This window comes from Martes martes (assembly GCF_963455335.1).
Source record: "Martes martes genome assembly, contig: scaffold_78, whole genome shotgun sequence".
Classification (NCBI taxonomy): Eukaryota; Metazoa; Chordata; class Mammalia; order Carnivora; family Mustelidae; genus Martes; species Martes martes.
This window is the reverse complement of record NW_027666475.1, coordinates 37170-56112: the sequence shown is the minus strand read 5'-3', so window position 1 is coordinate 56112 and position 18943 is coordinate 37170. Positions and strand designations below refer to the sequence as shown.

Here is an 18943-nt window from a genome sequence, read left to right as displayed (position 1 = left end):
CAGAATTTGATACTAAATCAATAGCACTTTATAATCAATGATAAATTAGAATCAAGGGGGGAAAAAATAGATAGAGATATATATATATATAAATGCTTGATTGGTTTCTTTTGGTAGCACAACCAGCTCCAAGCAAGCTGGCAACACACACAAAAATCCTGCATAGAGGACCATCCCAATAAAGATAGGGGATTGAACACATATAGTTACCTTCACTCCCTTCCAAGTCCACACAAAAATGACAATAAACAATAAAAAGAAAACTCTCAAGGCAAAGGGAATTAGAAGACAACAAAATAGTTATCAACAAAATTTTGGAGAGTAAACAGCAGATGGACAAAGGTAACTGACTATAGATTCAAGAAAGTGGAAAGCCAAGTACATACGGAAGGTAGATGGCTGAGAGCCAAAGAGTTCATGCACTGGAACTCTAGAAAGGTTCAGAAACTGGAGGCACCAAATACTTTTGAAGGAATGCCTGTGCTTAGGATTGAAAACAAGAGATCTGTTTGAAATTCTATGTAAATAATACTTAAGACTTCTAGGTGCTTTTCTCTGCCACCACAGCTGGGCAATTCCTCCCTACCATAGAAGAAAACTGTAAACTGACTCTTGAAAGGTTGTTTTATCAGAGAAAGTACTTAAGAAATAAAACATTACTGAAAGTAGGAGAGCTATGCTGAAAAGAGGGACAAAATAAACTCTTGGAAATAAACACATGAAAGCTAAAATAAATAGTTCAAAAGAAGACTTGGGAAATAATGTTAAGGTCATCTCCAAGAAGGAAAAAAGAAATGCATACTTACACACTACATTTGCATGTGTGCACGTACGCACGCGCACACACACACACACATGCACAGACAGAGAGAGAAAAGGAATTTGGAAAATGAGTCAGATTAATCCTAAATTACAAATATGACCGAGGAAGAAAACAGAGGCAAGAGAAGGAAAGGAAGAAATTACCAAAGAAATAATACAAGAAAATTTTCCAGAACTGAAGTACATGAATTTCTATGTAGAAAGAAATTGCTAAGTACCCAATGCAGTGATTTGCAAAAGACTCAACCCCTAAGCACATATTATGGAATCACAAAACACTATAGATAAACAAAAATCTTAAGTTTCCAGAGAAGAAAAAAAAATTACTTAAAAAGGATCAAGGCATCAGACTTCTCAACAAGCAACACTGGAAGCTAGAAGACAAAGGAGTACTGCTTTCGATTTCTGAAGGAAAATTATTTCCTACCTATAATTCTACATGTAGCCAAACTCACACTTCAGTGTGAGAGTAGAATAAAGATGTTCAAAGAGGTAAAGTCTCAAGATTTAATTATTGTGCACTTTTTTACAGGAAATTACTGGAAGATGTGTTTCACCAAAGGATACAATAAACCAAAAAAGAGGACAATATGGGATCCAGGAAATAAAGGATCCACACAAAAACAAGGAAAATGGATTTCTGGAATAGCAATAAAGGGAAGCTGTACATACATACAAGGATAGCTGTATCTCAGGCAGAGTGAAAGATGACAGCAAACTTCAAGAAAAATATTTCCAAGAAAATATTGAAAGAAACAGATTACCTGATGCATACAAATTCACCAAAAGAAGATTTTACACTTCTGCTGGGGAAGCTGGGGTTGAGGAAATAATAGGTCTATAAAAAATAAGCAACTTTGGAAAGTAAGGCAATTATTAACTGCAGAGAAAACAAAAAAAGTATACAAGAAGAAAAATGTAATTTAATATGTTACATTGCTAAAGTTTGATTATATATAGTTAGAATACTGTAGACACACAGTTTGGATTAACCAAAAACTGTGTTTTATCTGTGCTGGAAAGGAGAGAAGTATGTAGGGGAGGGGTAAGAGCTAAGATGAGGGGTTAAGATCAAAATGAAGAAATAAGTAATACATATTATTTACAAAAAAGAGGTAAACACCAGAAGAAATAACTAAAGAATTGGAAGTGGTTGCCCATGGAAAGCACTGAGATATGCAAATGCCATTCATTGTTAGTGATAAGCCTTGGAGAACTCTGATTTTCTATACTATGTATGTGTGCCATTTGATTTAAAGAAAGTTTCCCACCTTCTCCCAAGTTTACTCAGAACACATATGCGGATGGAAAGAGCAGTGAACACTGAGTAAATGCGTCATCCCTGGTGTTTCACTCACTCCTGTGCTAATGCCTTTAATGTCTTGGTGGGCATCTTTCATTCTGCTTCAACTGATGGTCTGTTTAACCATTGGGATACCAGCTAATCCTACTACTTCAACAGGCACTCTCCGAGAAAGAATATTTTCTATTAGAAATACAACTAGGATTTTTCTGGGATAATTCACCACTTTGACTTTGCAACATCCCATGATGTCATTTGGCATTTAAAAATAGGTGCAAAAAACAAAAAAAAAAAAAGGTGCAAAACTGCTGAGCTGCCCACAGTTAACATTACTTAGGAGATGAATGTTCTGTAGAGTGTCAAGCTAACTTGAAGCATTAGGTAGACATTAAACACACAGATATAAACAGATACAAACACCCAGATATAAACACCCAGATAAAACTACAGATATGGAGCTCAGGAGTGAGATCTAGAATAAAAATATGGGTTTAGGAGCCAATTATGTGGTGGAAGCCATGAATGTGGATGGTGAGACAGGGTGGTAGCTAAAGGAGTTTCAAGACAGAAACTCCTTTTTTTTTAAAGGAGTTTTAAGAGAGAAGAGACATAAACTATCAATTATTCTCATCACTCCTGCATTTGCAACCTCTTCTCCTTCCTTTCCAGAGGAATTAGACAGGGCTGGGGCTGCAAAGAGCACAGCATCAATACTTAGTTTTGGTGCCAACTCAGGCTACAGCTGTGTGTCTGTAAACAGTACAGTTCAGAATTTGTCACAGATGGTGCCAGCCAATGAGAAGGTGTCTAGGTACTCAAAGCAGGGTTTGCTATTTTTTCAGTGGTTAGTAAATATTATATGTCATTTATTTTCTAACAAAGAAAAATTGGTGATATATTTTAATTACAAAATATTTTTTAAAATGTATAGCTCAATACACATGAATGCATGGTGGATTTGGCATGAACACTGCTTTAACTCTGCATCCCCTTCCATAAACATTCCAGTGTACACTTACATAAAGTACCTAATTTATTAAACTGATGTTTGACATAACTATTATTTATGGTATGACTCTGTTACAAATTACTCAATATGTGGTATACTCAGAAAGTGCTTTAAAGATACTCAATAAAAGGTTTAATACTCTCATAAAGCAATGGTCAATTACTGAGAACTAAATTTGTGCTGGGTGTTATTAACTTCCTATATATAAATCACTGATTATCTTAATAAGGAAATATGTGTGATTTGCTTTAGAAATTGTATTCACTTATTTTTAAACCTCAACAAGTTTGAAAAGTCTCTAAGGTTTTAAAGTTATTCATTTTACATTTGACCAAAAAGAAAGTCTTCTTCTCAGCTAATTAGATAGTGCCTACTGTATGGTGAGTGCTTTATATGCATTTTCTCATTTAGATCTTAACAGCAAGCATATGAGGTAGTATTTTCCTATTTTAAAAAGTAGAAAGGTGATGAGCTATATTTTATTATTTTGGGGGTTGGTTTTTTTTTAAGATTTTATTTATTTATTTGTCAGAGAGAGAGAGAGCAGAAGCAGAGAGAGCTGCAGGCAGAACGGGCAGAGGGAGAAGCAGGCTCCCAGCTGAGCAGGGAGCCGGACAAGGGACTTGATTCCAAGACTCTGGGATCATGACCTAAGAGCAAGGCAGATGCTTAACCGACTGAGCTACCCAGGAGTCCTGGGATGAGCTCTATTTTAAACATGAATTTGTCTAATCCCCAAATCCAACACTTTGTCAGTACATGCTTCTTTCATTGTACAGTATTTAAAACCATTTTTTAAAAAGTTCTGACTACTCTGACCATGTTTCAGCTGCTGCAGCTGTCCATGAGGCTCAGAATCTGCAGATGCCTGTCACCCCCAGGCCAGAGGGAGAGGATACAGCCAGAACTATGTTGTAAAGATATTCAAACAGCCCATGAAGAAGACCACTTTGGGAGAGGAAGAGCTGGCCCCCTGGCAACAACCAGCACGCCCTTGCCAACCACATGCATGAGACTCCTGGGACTGAGATCCACCAGCTCCAGGCCAGCCATTAGATCACTGTAATATCTCTTGAGAGAGCCTGAGCCAGAACTGCTCATCTAAGCCACTCTCAAATATCTGATACACACAAACCATGAAGATAACAAATGTTTATTTTTTAAAGTTCTGATATTCTTTTATTAAATATATGAGCAATTCATTTTGAATGTGGGCAACCTTTCCAGTCTTAACACCAACTCCTTTCCCAACAAAATGGAGTATACATTATGACTACAAAGAAATACCCACTGTTTTACTGAAAGGGGGGCAAGGGAGAAGGAGACAGAGGAGAGTAAAAGGAAGAGAGGAAGAAAGGAAAAAAAAGAAAAACAAAACCATACCCTTCAAGTCTTTCTCAGTATCAGTCACCACTCTCATGTTCTCTTTTCCCTTATTGGCTCAGGTTCTTCTTCTTTTTTTGCTTTTAAGATGTATCTTATTGGGGCACCTGGGTGGTTCAGTGGGTTAAAGCCTCTGCCTTAGGCTCAGGTCATGATCCCAGGGTCCTGGGATCGAGCCCCACATCGGGCTCTCTGCTCAGCAGGGAGCCTGCTTCCCCCTCTCTCTCTGCCTGCCTCTCTGCCTACTTGTGATCTCTGTCTGTCAAATAAATAAATAAAATCTTAAAAAAAAAAAAAGACCTATCTCATTATTTATTTAAGAGAGAAAGAGCATGAGCAGGAGGGGCAGGGCAAAGGGAGAGAATCTCAAGCAGATACTGCACTGAGTGCAGAGTGTGATGCAGGGCTCAGTCTTACCACCTGAAAATCATGACCTGAGCCGAAACCAAGAATCTGAGGCTTAACCAACTATGTCACCTAGGCACCCCTTGAATCAGCTTCTTCTAAAATATATCCTGATCTTGCTAGTTCTGTCTATCCCACTTACCTCTACAGTTTAGAACAGCATCTTATCTTGCCTAGAATATTTCAGGTCTCTGACTGGCCTCCCATTTCAACTTCTAAGCCATCACAATCCATTTCCCATAGAACTATAAAGATATTTTCAGATTTTTAATATATAATGTACAATATATAATAGTTAATATAAAATATTTTAAATATACAAATTAGATTATTTTATCATTTGTCTGAAGCTCTTCAAAAACGTCTCATTGCATAGGTCTTAAAGTCCTTATATTGGTTTACATATACCCCTATGTGAGTTGGCCCCTACCTCTTCTACATAATCTTCTTTCACTTCCCCTAGAAAGACAAGTTGGGGTAAGACTGTAAAGACCTATGGATAAAATGCAGCAAATCTGAGCTTTACCCCATATGTCATTAATTTTCAAACTTTTTTTTCCTGGTAGACTACTTTTTCCTTCAATAAACTATTGCACTAATTCCAACATATAAAAATTATAAAAGTAGAGATGCTCTGGTTGAAGCAAGGTCCAGAGGCCCATCCCAACAACTAATACCAACAGTCCTCTAAAGCCAAATGGTTACATGTGGGGGGCCAGCCTTATTTCTCAATTTCTAATTATATTGCATTACCTGGATTGACCTTCCATGGCTTAACTTCTCTCCCACATTTTGTCTTTTTTTTTTTTTTTAAAGATTTTATTTATTTATTTGACAGACAGAGATCACAAGTAGGCAGAGAAGCAGGCGGGGGTGGGGGTGGAGGGAGGGGAGCAGACTCCCTGCTGAGCAGAGAGCCCGATACGGGGCTCAATCCCAGGACCCTGGGATCATGACCTGAGCCAAAGACAGAGAGGCTTTAACCCATTGAGCCACCCAGGCGCCCCTCCCACATTTTGTCTTTTAACTCTGAGAATATTTCTTTGATTTTATCTTCCAGATTACTATTTCAGTCTGTGCTTAGACCTGTTACATTGTTTTGCTCTTCTTATATACAGAAAGACGTACTCTTAAACAATACAGGTTAAACTGCACAGGCCCACTTACACCAAGACATCTTTCAATAAACACAGTACAGTACTGTGAAAATATTTTCTCTTCCTTACGATTTTCTTTATACATTTTCTTTTCTCTAGGTTATTTTATTGATAGAATATGGCATATAATAAATATAACATACAAAATATGTGTTAATTGACTGTTTATGTTATCAGTAAGGCTTCCAGTCAACAACAGGCTATTAGTAATTAAGTTTTGGGGAGTCAAAAGTATACTCAGATTTTCAACTTTGTAGAAAGTCAGCACCCCTAACGCCCTTGCTGTTCAAGGGTCAATGCTATATATTTATAGTTGTTTTTTTTTTTTATTTTAAGTAAGCTCTACACCCAATGTGGGACTCGAACTCACAACCCTGAGATCAAGAGTTGCATGCTCTACCAACTGAATCAGCTGGACACCTCTATATTTTTTTAAAATTTTAAATCATATGTTTAATTTCAAAGATCTCTTTTCTCATTGCTTCTTTTGAATCATGGTCTATTCTTGTTCCATTATCTTCTGGAATCTCTCAAAAATGATTGATTAGAATATATTTTACATGATCTTCTGTTCTTTGAATTAATGTTTACCCAAATCAGTGGTTTGTTCATCTTGGCTCTTCTTTTTCCTGCTAGTGGTTTTCTTACCTGTCTGATGATCCCTGGCTATCCATTTATATTTATAAACAAAAATCTAAGTTGATGATTATACACAGTTGGCCCAGGTTTTCTCTATAGCCATGTAGATATTTTGCCCATCCAGTCTCTTTCCTCTACAGGAAGACTGACTGCTGGTATATAAGTGGCCATAGTCACATTAAGATGTGTAGGTTAGCCTATAGAGGCAAGGTGAGGAGACTCCGAGTGACAAAAACAGAAGAGTTTTAATCTGGTTATAGAGTACTCAAACATATTTCCCTCCTGGACAGGACTATCTTTCATTTTTCCTCCAGTCCACATCTGTAACACAGATAAGTCCTCCCAAGTTACTTCATATTGTACTCCTTTCTCTTGTCCCTACAACCACATTGGAAGTCTTTCCCAAATAGGTATTTTACCTTACATATGGCTTTTGAATTTCAGAAATGGACAAACGTCACTGCTGTCTACTATCACTACTGTGTGTGTGTGCATGTGCGTGTGTCAGAGAGAAAAAGAAAGGGAGAGCTGAAAGAATGGAAAATACATGTGTATGTGCCAGATTTGAGGAGAAAGAACTGGGCAAGGAGAAATACTGTTTTCCTTTCTAAGGCACATACCTTTAAATAATTACCCTCCCACCCCCCCCACCCCCCAACCCACCCCACCCCCCCACCCCCCAACCCACCCCACCCCCCCACCCCCAGCAAGAACTTAAAAGTTTTGAGGGTTTCCTCTCATACACAGTTGTTTTCTTTGCATTCTGGGCTGTCATTTTCCAGGCTTCTGTTTTTGGCCTCTCAAGAATTCCTCGCAATTTCTGATGGCACCATTTCCTGTCTTCTAACAGTGTTGAAAATTCACCTTTTAATTCTCCTGGTTTTAAAGAATTTGGAAAAGAAAGGGAAGTAGTGGCATCTATACAAAAAGTGATTTAGGACAGAGAAAGGCTCCTAGAGTATCTATAATAAAAGAAAGATATAGTGGAGTAACAAAGGTTACAGACAGAATAAAATTCAAACCTCTTGTCATGACTTACCTCTTCAAATTTATCATTTACCACTATCTTCCCTAGTTCACTACAATCCAGAAACATGGGATTTCTTTTTGTTTCTCAAAAAATATCACTCTTATTCCTACGAGTTTTTGTGCTCTTCTTTTATAAAGAAATCTGATTCTTCTCATAATTCACTTCTCTGTGCATATGTCACTTCTTCCCAAAAGTCTTCTCCAATGATCACCATATAAAATAGGACCATCCTAGTTTCTGTCACGTCATTCTTTTTTATTTTATTGAGCTTACCCTATACTAAGATAATCTTGATTATTTCTTTGCTTACTTGTCTGAGTACCTCCATTAGCAGAAGTGCTACGTAAAGCTGCTTTGTAACATCACACATTGTAGCACATATGCAATAAATATTTGATAAATGAAGATCTGAGAGTCTTCTAGCCATTACACAAGATCTCAGAAGTCAAGAAAAGAGGATAAAAATCAAAGTTGAAGTGTTAGCCATGAAAAGAAATGACTTATTTCTGAGACAGACAGGAGTGAAAGAAGGATAAACATCAAGATGTTCTCAGGTGTTAGGAAACAATTCTTTGTAAGTCTTTCAGGTTTCTGTAAAAGAGGCATTGAGTGCCCTTTATTCTAGACTATCTTTTGAAGGATAACAGCCCTGGAAAATAGAGGTAATGTTTCTTATGGAGCAAAGGGCAGCCATGCTTACTTCCCATTATAAAAAATTAGGTTCCCCAAGCTCAGTGTAATGGAACCCGCTGCATGTATAGTGTCATCTGGCACTCTTCCTGTCACACCAGACAAACTGGGGTTCAGGGAACCAATGCAAAAATGCTAATACTTCAACTGTTCTACTGCTATGAATAAAAACTTAACCTCTGTTTTCCACCAGCACCCATGAAACTCACTAACCTACTAGTCAGCAAGTAAGGTAAAATCTCACTCTTCATATTTCTTGATGTGAAATAGGGACAAAAAGCGAAACATTAAAGCTGGATAACTTATTTTTTCCTAATGAAGAATGAAAAGCGGTCTTCTGTTGAGTAAGGCAAGGTGAACAGAGGGACACTCAATATCAGTGATCTTAGATAAAGTCACTGTGAGAAAAAGGAAAAGAAAGCAAACTGGAAATGAACACCTCCACTTCACCCTGTCCACAAAGGGTGAACTCCACCAGTTCACAAATACTGTTGATTTTTTTTTTGCCCGATTTATATTAATTTCCTATCTTCTCCAATGCTATAGTTTGATTTGGTTCTGGCCCTGTACTCCTCTTCTAGACAATTTCAATAATCTCTCCAAAGAACCTTTCTTTGTCCCAACTTAACCTACTGATAAATTAATCTTATCAAGTAACAAATCTCATCATATCATTCTATTTATAAGACACTGAAAATTACACTAATGGCATGATCACTTTTTCTTAAAAAATATGAAATATACATCCTAAAGGATAAAATATATAAGTACTATTTAATGGATAAAATGAATACCCTGTACTCACCGTTCAGTTTAAGAAATAGAACACTACCAGTATGTTAAATGCTCGTGTCCCCTTCCAAGTCACATCCCTCCATTCCCTCCTCCAGAGGTGAATTGCACCCTGAATTCTGGGTTACTTCCCTTTTTCAAAACAGATTACTACCTATATATATATATATATATCCCTAAAGAATATACTGCTGATGAATGGATAAACAAGATGTGATATATCTATACAATGGAATATTCTTCATCCTTAAAAGTAATGAAATCTCTCTAGTTAAAATCCTCCTATGACTTCCTATTGCCAAGAGCATAGAGCTCTTAGCATGTCAATCATGGCCTTCATGATCATTTCCCCCTAGTACCTTTCTAGTCCTATCCTCTAACAACAACCCTAGAACTGTCCCTGGCTATTATACAACTTGTTATTTCTACAGCCTTATACTTTCCTACCTTCTACTATGTTGCCCCTTAACCTGGAGTGTATTCCTCACCATTCAGTAGCTTCTTTCAATGTGCCTTTCAGCTCAGAGGCAGCAGGTTGCTTCAGGATGAAGCTGAACATCTCTTTCTCAGGTACTGGCTGCCAGAAACTCATCGAAGTGAACGATGAACACAAACTTCATACCTTTTATGAGAAGCATATGGCCACATAAGTTGCTGCTGATGCTCTGGGTGAAGAATGGAAGGGTTATGTGGTCCGAATCAGTGGTAGCAATGACAAACAAGGCAGGGTGTTCCCCATGAAGCAGGGTGTCTTGACCCATGGCTGCATCCACCTGCTGCTGAGAAAGGGGCATTCCTGCTATAGACCAAGGAGGACTGCCTAGAGAAGGCACAAATCTGTTTGGGGTTGCACTGTAGATGCCAATCTCAGTGTTCTCAACTTGGTCACTGTAAAAAATGGGCGAGAAGGATATTCCTGGACTCACTGATACTAATGTGCTTCATTGTCCGGGGCCCAAAAGAGCCAACAGAATCCACAAATTCTTCAATCTCTCTAAAGAAGATGATGTCCGCCAGTATGTTGTGGGAAAGCCCTTAAACAAAGAAGGTAAGAAATCTAGAACCAAAGTCCCAAGATTCAGCATCCTGTTACTCCACATATGCTCCAAAACAAACGTCGGTGTATTGCTTTAAAGAAAGAGCACACTAAGAAAAATAAAGAAGAGGACCCAGAATATGCTAAACTTTTGGCCAAGAGAATGAAGGAAGCCAAAGAAAAAGAAAGGCCGGAACAGACTGCCAAGAGATGGAGGCTGTTCTCTCTGACAGCTTCCACCTCTAAGTCTGAGACCAGAAAAAAAAAAAAAGAGAGTTATATGTTTATTAAAATAAAAAAATTAAAAAAAAAAAGAGAGAGATTTTCTAAGAGTAACAAGTAAATAAAATTAGACTCAAGAAAAAATTAAAATGTTTTTTAAAACGTGCTTTTCAGATGCAACCTCCTCCATGAGCATTCCTATTCCCCAGCCAGACAAAACCTTTCTTTCATCTGAAATCATATAGCATATCATCTGAATTTCTCATATAGTGTGTATTTTCTACCATTATATTTCTACTCTAACTGCCTGATACCTTTTTTCACTTTCATATATTGGTTTCAGTGACACCGCACTCTCCTCATTTTCAACCTACCTTTCTCTAGCTACCCCTTCTTAGTATTTTTCAGTGGTTCTTCCTCTGTCCATCTCTTAAATACTGGATTCCTCAGGGTCCTACTCAGAGTCCTCCAAGATCTCTGCTCTTTAGGTCCTCCCTGGAAAACACTTCATCTACTCCAATTACTACCTACATGCTGATGACTCTTAGTCACTAGTCCTCATTTCTCTCCTGAGCAGCTAGTTTATGTGTCTACCTTCTATTGGCCATCTTATTCCACATTAATATGAAGTTCACCGTCTTTAAACCCGAATTCATATTCTTCCTTTTCTGACTCTTTCCATGATTCCAATCACACTGAATGGAAGCACTATCCACCTAATCACCTAAGTTAGAAACTTGAGTGTCACTTTTACTACTATTTATTTCTTCCACAAACTCCACATCCTACAATCATCAACTCTGTTGCTTTTATTAGTCAAAATTTCATAAATTCATCTAGTTTTTTCCATCTTTACTGCTACCAAAATAGTTTATGACTCAAATACATCTCAACTAATTACCCAGAAAGTCCTTACTTGTATCCTTGTCTCTAAGCTAACTTCTTCCAACCCATTCTCCATACTGCTGCCAGCAAAATCTTTCCAAACAGCAACAAGAATCATGTAATTTCTCAAAAAGCCTTAATGACTTTCCACTGCACCAAGGATGAAATTTCAATAATACGTAAGACTATGCATAAAATACTCCTTCCTCACACCTCTGGCTTCATTTCTGAACACTGAAGTCTTAGAGTCCCATGAGTCATGCCATGTTCCTCTTTGCCTTTGTGCATACTCCATGTGAAATGCACTTAGCTATCCCCACATCTCTTTCCCTTCTAACACATTCCTGGGCTAATCCTTATACATGTTATGCGTCAGGTTAGCAAAAACTTTCTCCAGGACACCTTCCCCAATACCAGGCTCCACTATGATTTGGTTAGATGGCCAAACATAATTCTACCACACATACTTTCAGATACCCTCTACATTTCCCAAGCATAGTACTCATCAACTTACATACTTAAATTTTAATTCCTTGTCTGTGTCCCCCACAAGACTGAAATTGACTTGAGCCCTGGTAGGTAACTTAACTACCCTTACAGAACACAGTAGATGTTTTATAAGTATTTGTTGTTGAATGAATGAATGAATGAATATGTCTTATCTCTGCTAAATACGAAGGTATGTCCCCGAATGGCAAAATCTGAGTATGAAAAATCTGCAATCACTATATACTATGCTCAAAGAAACAAGAATTTTTAAAAACTTCACAAAGGTTAAATAAGGCTTAAATTTCAAAGAGCATGATCTGCATTCAAAAGGATGGCTTAAAATGCTAAGAAAGGAACCCCAAAAGACACACTGTCCAAAATGTTGCCTTTAATCAAGTAAAATATAATCAATTCCTCAATTTTATATGACCAAGTATTCATAAACTGTTGTTAGCAATATTATTTAAAGTAACATGTGAGATTACAAAATTAGATATATAGAATCCCAAATAAGATGTAAAAATAAAAATTGGTTCTAAGAGGCAACCATACTGGGAAAGAAATTAAACTGTAACTATTTGCAGATAACATGATACTACACATAGAAAATACTGAAGACTTCACCAAAAAACTACTAGAAGTAACACACAAATTCAGTAAAGTTGCAGGATACAAAATTAATAGCCAGAAATTGGTAGCTTTTCTATATACTAATAAGGAAGTAGCAGTAAGTGAAATTAAGAAAACAATCCCATTTACAGCTGCACCAAAAAGGAAAAAAATATCTCAGAACTTAACCAAAGAGGTGAAAGATTTGCACTCTGAAAACTACAAACATTAGTGAAGAAACTGAAGATGACCAAAACAAATGGAAAGATATTCCATGCTTATGAATTGGAAGAACCAATATTGTTAAAATGTCCATACTACCCAAAGCAATCTACAGATTCAACATAATCTCCATCAAATACCAACAGCATTTTTCACAGAACTAGAACCAATAATCCTAAAATTTGTATGGAACCACAAGAGACCTTGAATAGCCACAGCAATTTTGAGAACAAAGCTGAAAGTATTAATCCCAGATTTCAAGATACACTACAAAGCTGTAGTAATCAAAACAGTATGGTACTGGCACAAATGCAAATACACAGATCCATGGAACAGGACAAACAGCCCAGAAATAAACTCATACTTTATGGCAAATTAATCTATGACTAAGAAGACAATATACAACAGGGAAAAGACAGTCTCTTAAACAAATGGTGTGGGGAAAACTGGACAGGTATATGCAAAAGAAAGAAACTAGACCACTTTCTTACACCATACACAAAAATAAACTCACATGGATTAAAGACCTAAATATGAGACCTGAAACCATAAAAATCCTAGAAGAGAACATAGGCAGTAATGTCTCTGACATCAACATATTTCTAGGCATGTCTCCTATTTCTAGGCATGTCTCCTAAGGCAAAGGAAACAAAAGTAAAAAATAAACCATTTAGACTGCATAAAAATAAAAAGCTTTTTTACACAGCAAATGAAACCAACAACAAAACAAAAAGGGAACCTACTGAATGGGAGAAAATATTTGCAAATGACATATCCAATAAGGGGTTTATATTCAAAATATATAAATAATTTACACAACTCAGCACCAGAGAAACTCCAAATAATCTGATTAAAAATGGGCAGAGGAAAAAAAAAAAAAAAAGGCAGAAGACCTGAATTTGTCCAAAGACGACACACAGATGGCCAATCAATAAATGAAAAGATGCTCAACATCACTAATCATTAGGAAGATGCAAATTAAAAACCACAATGAGATATCACCTAACTCCTGTCATGTCATCTACCAAAAAGACAAAAAAATAACAAATGTTGATGAGATGTGGTAAAAGGGAACCCTGGCACATTGTCAGTGGGAATGTAAACTGGTGCAGCAACTGTGGAAAACAGTATGGAGGTTCCTCAAAAAATTAAAAATAGAAATACCATATGATCCAATAATTCCACTACTGGGTATTTACCCTTAAATAAAAAAAAAAATACTAACTTGTAAGGATGCATGTACCCCTATGTTTACTACAGCATTATTTATAGTAGCCAAGATATGGAAGCAATCCAAGCGTCCATCAGAGAATACGGATAAGGAAGATGGGGTGTGTGTGTGTGTGTGTGTGCGCGCGCGCATGTGTGTGTGTATATTTCATAGCCATAAAAAAGATGGGATTGTGCCATCTGCAACAACACAGACAGACCCTAAGGGTATTATCCTAAGTGAAATAAGTCAGATGAAAAGGACAAATACATTATGATTTCACTCATATGTGGAATCTAAAACAACAAACAAACAAACAAAAAACAGAATCAATAGAACTGAGCGGGGCAGGAGGGTGAATGGGTGAAGGAGAGTGGGAAATACAGGTTTCTAGTTATGGAATGAATAAGTCATGGGCATAAAACAATCAGCATAAGGAATATAATCAGTGCACTGTAATAGTGTTGTATGGTGAAAAATGGTAGCTACACCGTGGTGAATATAGACAGCATAAAGTATAAACTTGTGGAATCACTATGTTGTACCTGAAACTAATGTAATATTGTTTGTCAGTGATGTTCAAATAAAATAAATAAATAATTAAAAACAAAAACTGACTCACTACGTAAGAACTGATTCACTAATATGCTAGTGTAGAAAAAAAAGAAACATTGAGAAATGTGACTATCCTGCAGAATTAGTTCACTGTTATCTACTTGAGTGTAGAGCTTTTCATCTTAAAATACTTTAAACCATCACCTAAAAATTAAAAATTCACCTCTGACAAATTGCTTGGGGTACTCAAAGGGAGATAAATTCATACAAACAAGGTAATCCAGCTATGAAGATGATTTCTATACCCCAACAATTTTAGCATATATTACTGTCATAAGTCAGCTTTAAATATACATCATCCTGTATATTTTCTTTATAGCTTAATATCAATCATCAAAATCACTAGTGTCAACACCTCCTTTAAAAGCATTCATTCATGTCTCATTCATGGAACATATTTTTAAAGCATGTACTATTTTGACATGTATTTTCAAACAAGATTTCAGCAATTTATTAAGGGTTTACAGTTTTTAAAGTAGTAAAGCTAGCAGAAAAGATGAAACTAGCCTGATAGAATTTCACTGTCCAATGGTTCTGAGAGTCAGAATCATATTACTCCTAATGAAGTAACATTTAAGAAAAGTAAATTATGTATTCATGGAAATCAGTCACTTTTATTTTATTCTCAGAACATATGAGGTGAGATACAGAATAACTCTATGATTAGTGTATATATTTTCAAAATAATATAGTCTTAGTCATTAGAATTCATGGGCTGGGGGTGTCTGGGTGGCTCAGTTAGTTAAACAGCCAACTCTTAATTTCATCTCAGGTCATGATCCCAGGGTCCTGGGATGGAGCCCCACATCTAGCTCTGTGCTCAGCAGGAAGTCAGCTTAAGGATTCTCTTTCTCACTCTCCCTCTGCCCCTACCCACACACACTTTCTCTCTCTCTCTCTCTCTCTCTCTTGCTCTCGCTCTTGCTCTCTCTCTCTCAAATAAACCTTAGGGGGGAAAAAAATAATGAGCTGGTGTCTATTTCTTAGACTTTTCTCAATTTTCCTCTTTGCAACTCCTGAAAACAAGTTTCCCAGAACTTTAATAAACTGTTAAAGAATATTGTTTTAATATCCATTGGTGAAATATTTAAAGAAAACATATTTTTAGCAAACATAACATTTGATGAGAAGTGAAATTTTTCCCAAATATATGCCATTATTAATTTGTTTTAAAAAATTTGTCTTTTCTTCTAAGACAGTAAACCCACAATTTACACTTACATAGAAAACTGTTATCTCACTGCAGTCTTGATTTCTGACACCTAAAGTGTTTCTTTTCACCTGAAGTAAAAAGTATACATATATTGCAAGGTAAAAGCAGATAAAATCCTCTCACATTGCCAAAACTTCTGTAACACATAGAATAAACTGAGTATGCTGAATAAAGTCTGCCCCACAAATGATGGTTAAAAATTAACTCTGGTAATACTTTGATTACTCCAAATTTTAACAAACTAATTTTTAGTAGTGTATTTTTTTCTATCAGTTGAACTATTATCTACAGGCAATCAGAGAATTTGAACCAATAATGTCATTTATTGATAGAATAACAGATTGGTAGATAATAGCTAATACATCACTTCTTGAGTGACTCAGGACAAGCTTTGCATTCCCTAGTTCTTAAGTACTCTAATAACTTCATCTTTACTGTTATTCTAAATAGAAGCAAGGCTTTCTATTAAAAGGCTGTGTTCCAGTAGCTTTGTTGTAAGTACTATTTTGAAAAGCAATTAAATTTTAAAATAACTAGACTTTAAAATCTATATAGAAATTATTTTTGGTATCACTATTCGAGGTGGCTTAAAGATGATGTGCACAATTCTATTCAATACGAAAACAAGTTTCCTGTATTAAGAAGTAGTATTTGATTTACAAATTCTTTTTATACGGGCGCCTGGGTAGCTCAGTGGGTTAAAGCTTCTGCCTTCGGCTCAGGTCATGATCCCAGGGTCCTGGGATCGAGCCCCACATCGGGCTCTCTGCTCAGCAGGGAGCCTGCTTCCCCCTCTCTCTCTCTGCCTGCCTTTCTGCCTACTTGTGATCTCTGTCTGTCAAATAAATAAATAAAATCTTTAAAAAACAAAAACAAACAAAATTTCTTTTTATTAAAAAAATTATATAAAATTTATATAAAAATATATATAAATATATATGTAAAAATTTTATATAAAAATTTCTTTTTATAAATAAGACATAAATATTCATCTGCCCTCTGTTAACATTCCTCTAAAATAACAAAATACTTGTTTTTCTTTTATAACTAAGTTAAACTTCTATAAAGTTAGGTTTCTATCAGCTAGTGTAAACAAATTAATGAATTAAAAGAAGGTATAGAATTCAGAAAGTTCATTACATAAAATGTTCACTCTTGGAGCAGATAATTATATACACTCTGTTTAAATAAAACAGAAGTAATGAAAGCAGCTTGTTGGTATCAAAGCCTCCTCTTATGGTTGGGTAAGGAACGGACATGGTACTCGCCAGAGGCACCTCTAACCCTTCAGAAATAAAGGAGTGTTAATGGTAGGCCAGAAAGCATGTAAGAGTCTGTTTTATATTAGATATGCTAATAATTATGTCTCTATATGTGACTGTTTATGTTAAATACAAAATGAAGAAAAGCAGCAAGTTTATTTTCCTAATTAAAACATAATTAAATTCTGTATTTCAGTTTTTAATTGGTCCCATTTTGATTTAATAAGCACTGAAACTCAAATGGATTTCAGGAATGCTTTATCATTTTCCAAACTGCACAAAAGAGTTCTTACTGTCAGGATTTAAAATTCAATACAGCATGTAATAAAGTAAATAATAATCATACATGGCCTTTTATTTCACATAATTCTTAATTATATAATGTTGAAAAAACTTATTTCAGATTACTTTCATATTCTTTTTATCATAATATTCTTTCCTGCTTTTTCAAAATAATTTAACATTATGGAATATACAGAACAAATATTAAAATATATAGCAAATATTTTGATTTTGCCTCAGTTGGTATTAAAGCAGCAAATGCTAAGATTCTGCCCTTTTCTCTCCACCTTCTCTGATTGACAAATACATTACTAAGTTGTTTAAAACTAAGGGTAGAAGAGTCTTGTATAGGCCAGATGAGTTAATAATTTCAAAGTAACTAGATCATGATCCAATTTTTTTTTAAACACCACTGTCAAATGTCTTTGAGCTAAATTTTTGGTCAGCATGTGAGAATTACCATAGCAATCCCATTACCCTAATGAGTATTCTATGTGTAACTTCCCACATATCAAACATAAGTCTTGCACAGTTTCTTTCAAATATCTAAATAGGTATGTACATACATAACACAAAACCTAAATTCTTTATAAAACTTGAACAAACTTATATAATATACATAGATATGCATATTTACACATCAGTAATATATATACACTACACACACACACACATTTACATCTCTACACTCTGTGACTCCTCTTACATAGCTAAGAAGTTGAGATACAGCCATTAAAAGGATTATCCAAAATAGGTGCCTGGATAGCAATATCTTGAATGGGGTCTGAATGAGCTATATATTTAACAGAGCGTGTCAAATGTGAAGATTCCCATTCTTAAGACTATATGTATTACTTAAATGAAACTGTTTAAAGCCTGAATACCACATTCAATAATACAGGGAAGGAAGCATTTTTTTTTTTTTTTTCCTTCCTGAAGTGAATTTGATGCTTCTGAAAGACTGACAGATTCGGAAGAAAAAGTAAAGCTTTAAACTAAATTAAGTATTCACAGAACAAACACTGCAGCTGCAAGAGCAATTCAAATTTCCTATCACCAATATTTCAGTCCTCTTTTTAAAAGAACGATTTCTGAGGTCAGAGGTTACTCACATTTTCATGGCTATTCAGCCCCCTGCCTAATATAGCTAACATGGTTACATTAAATAGTGACAACTGTGATAATGGATATATCTGCAAGAACAGCAAGTCATTTCATAAAGCTGCCAACTACTACAAAAATAGTGATTTTTCAATTCCACAAATTGTTTCTACAACATTTTATCTAAAACTGCCTTACATGACTCAAACATTAATTTGTATTTTTAAACAAAATATTAATTACATGTTATATTCCTAAAGTTTCAAAGGGAGTCAACTGTGAAAATAAATTTAAAATAAAAATATATAGGATCAAATGAGCCATTAGCAATGGCCCAACTAGTCAGACTCTGAGGTATGCGTGTCTGTCTGTGAACACATATATCCATTTCACAAAAAGAAGGAAAATGACTTTATTCATAAGTAATGAAATAATGGTTTTTTTTAATTTTATTTATTTATTTGACACACACACAGAGAGAGAGAGAGATAGATCACAAGTAGGCAGAGAAGCAGGCAGAGAGAGAGGGGGAAGCAGGCTCCCCACTGAGCAGAGAGCCCGATGCGA

At 35.8% G+C, this 18943-nt stretch overlaps 1 pseudogene across 1 annotated transcript; it reads left to right on the top strand.

Moving 5' to 3' along the window:
- The first annotated feature begins 9775 nt into the window (after positions 1-9775).
- On the top strand, positions 9776-10512 carry LOC308337997 (small ribosomal subunit protein eS6-like; annotated as a pseudogene). The gene has a single exon. The product of its transcript is annotated as a small ribosomal subunit protein eS6-like (transcript).
- Positions 10513-18943: the final 8431 nt, after the last annotated feature.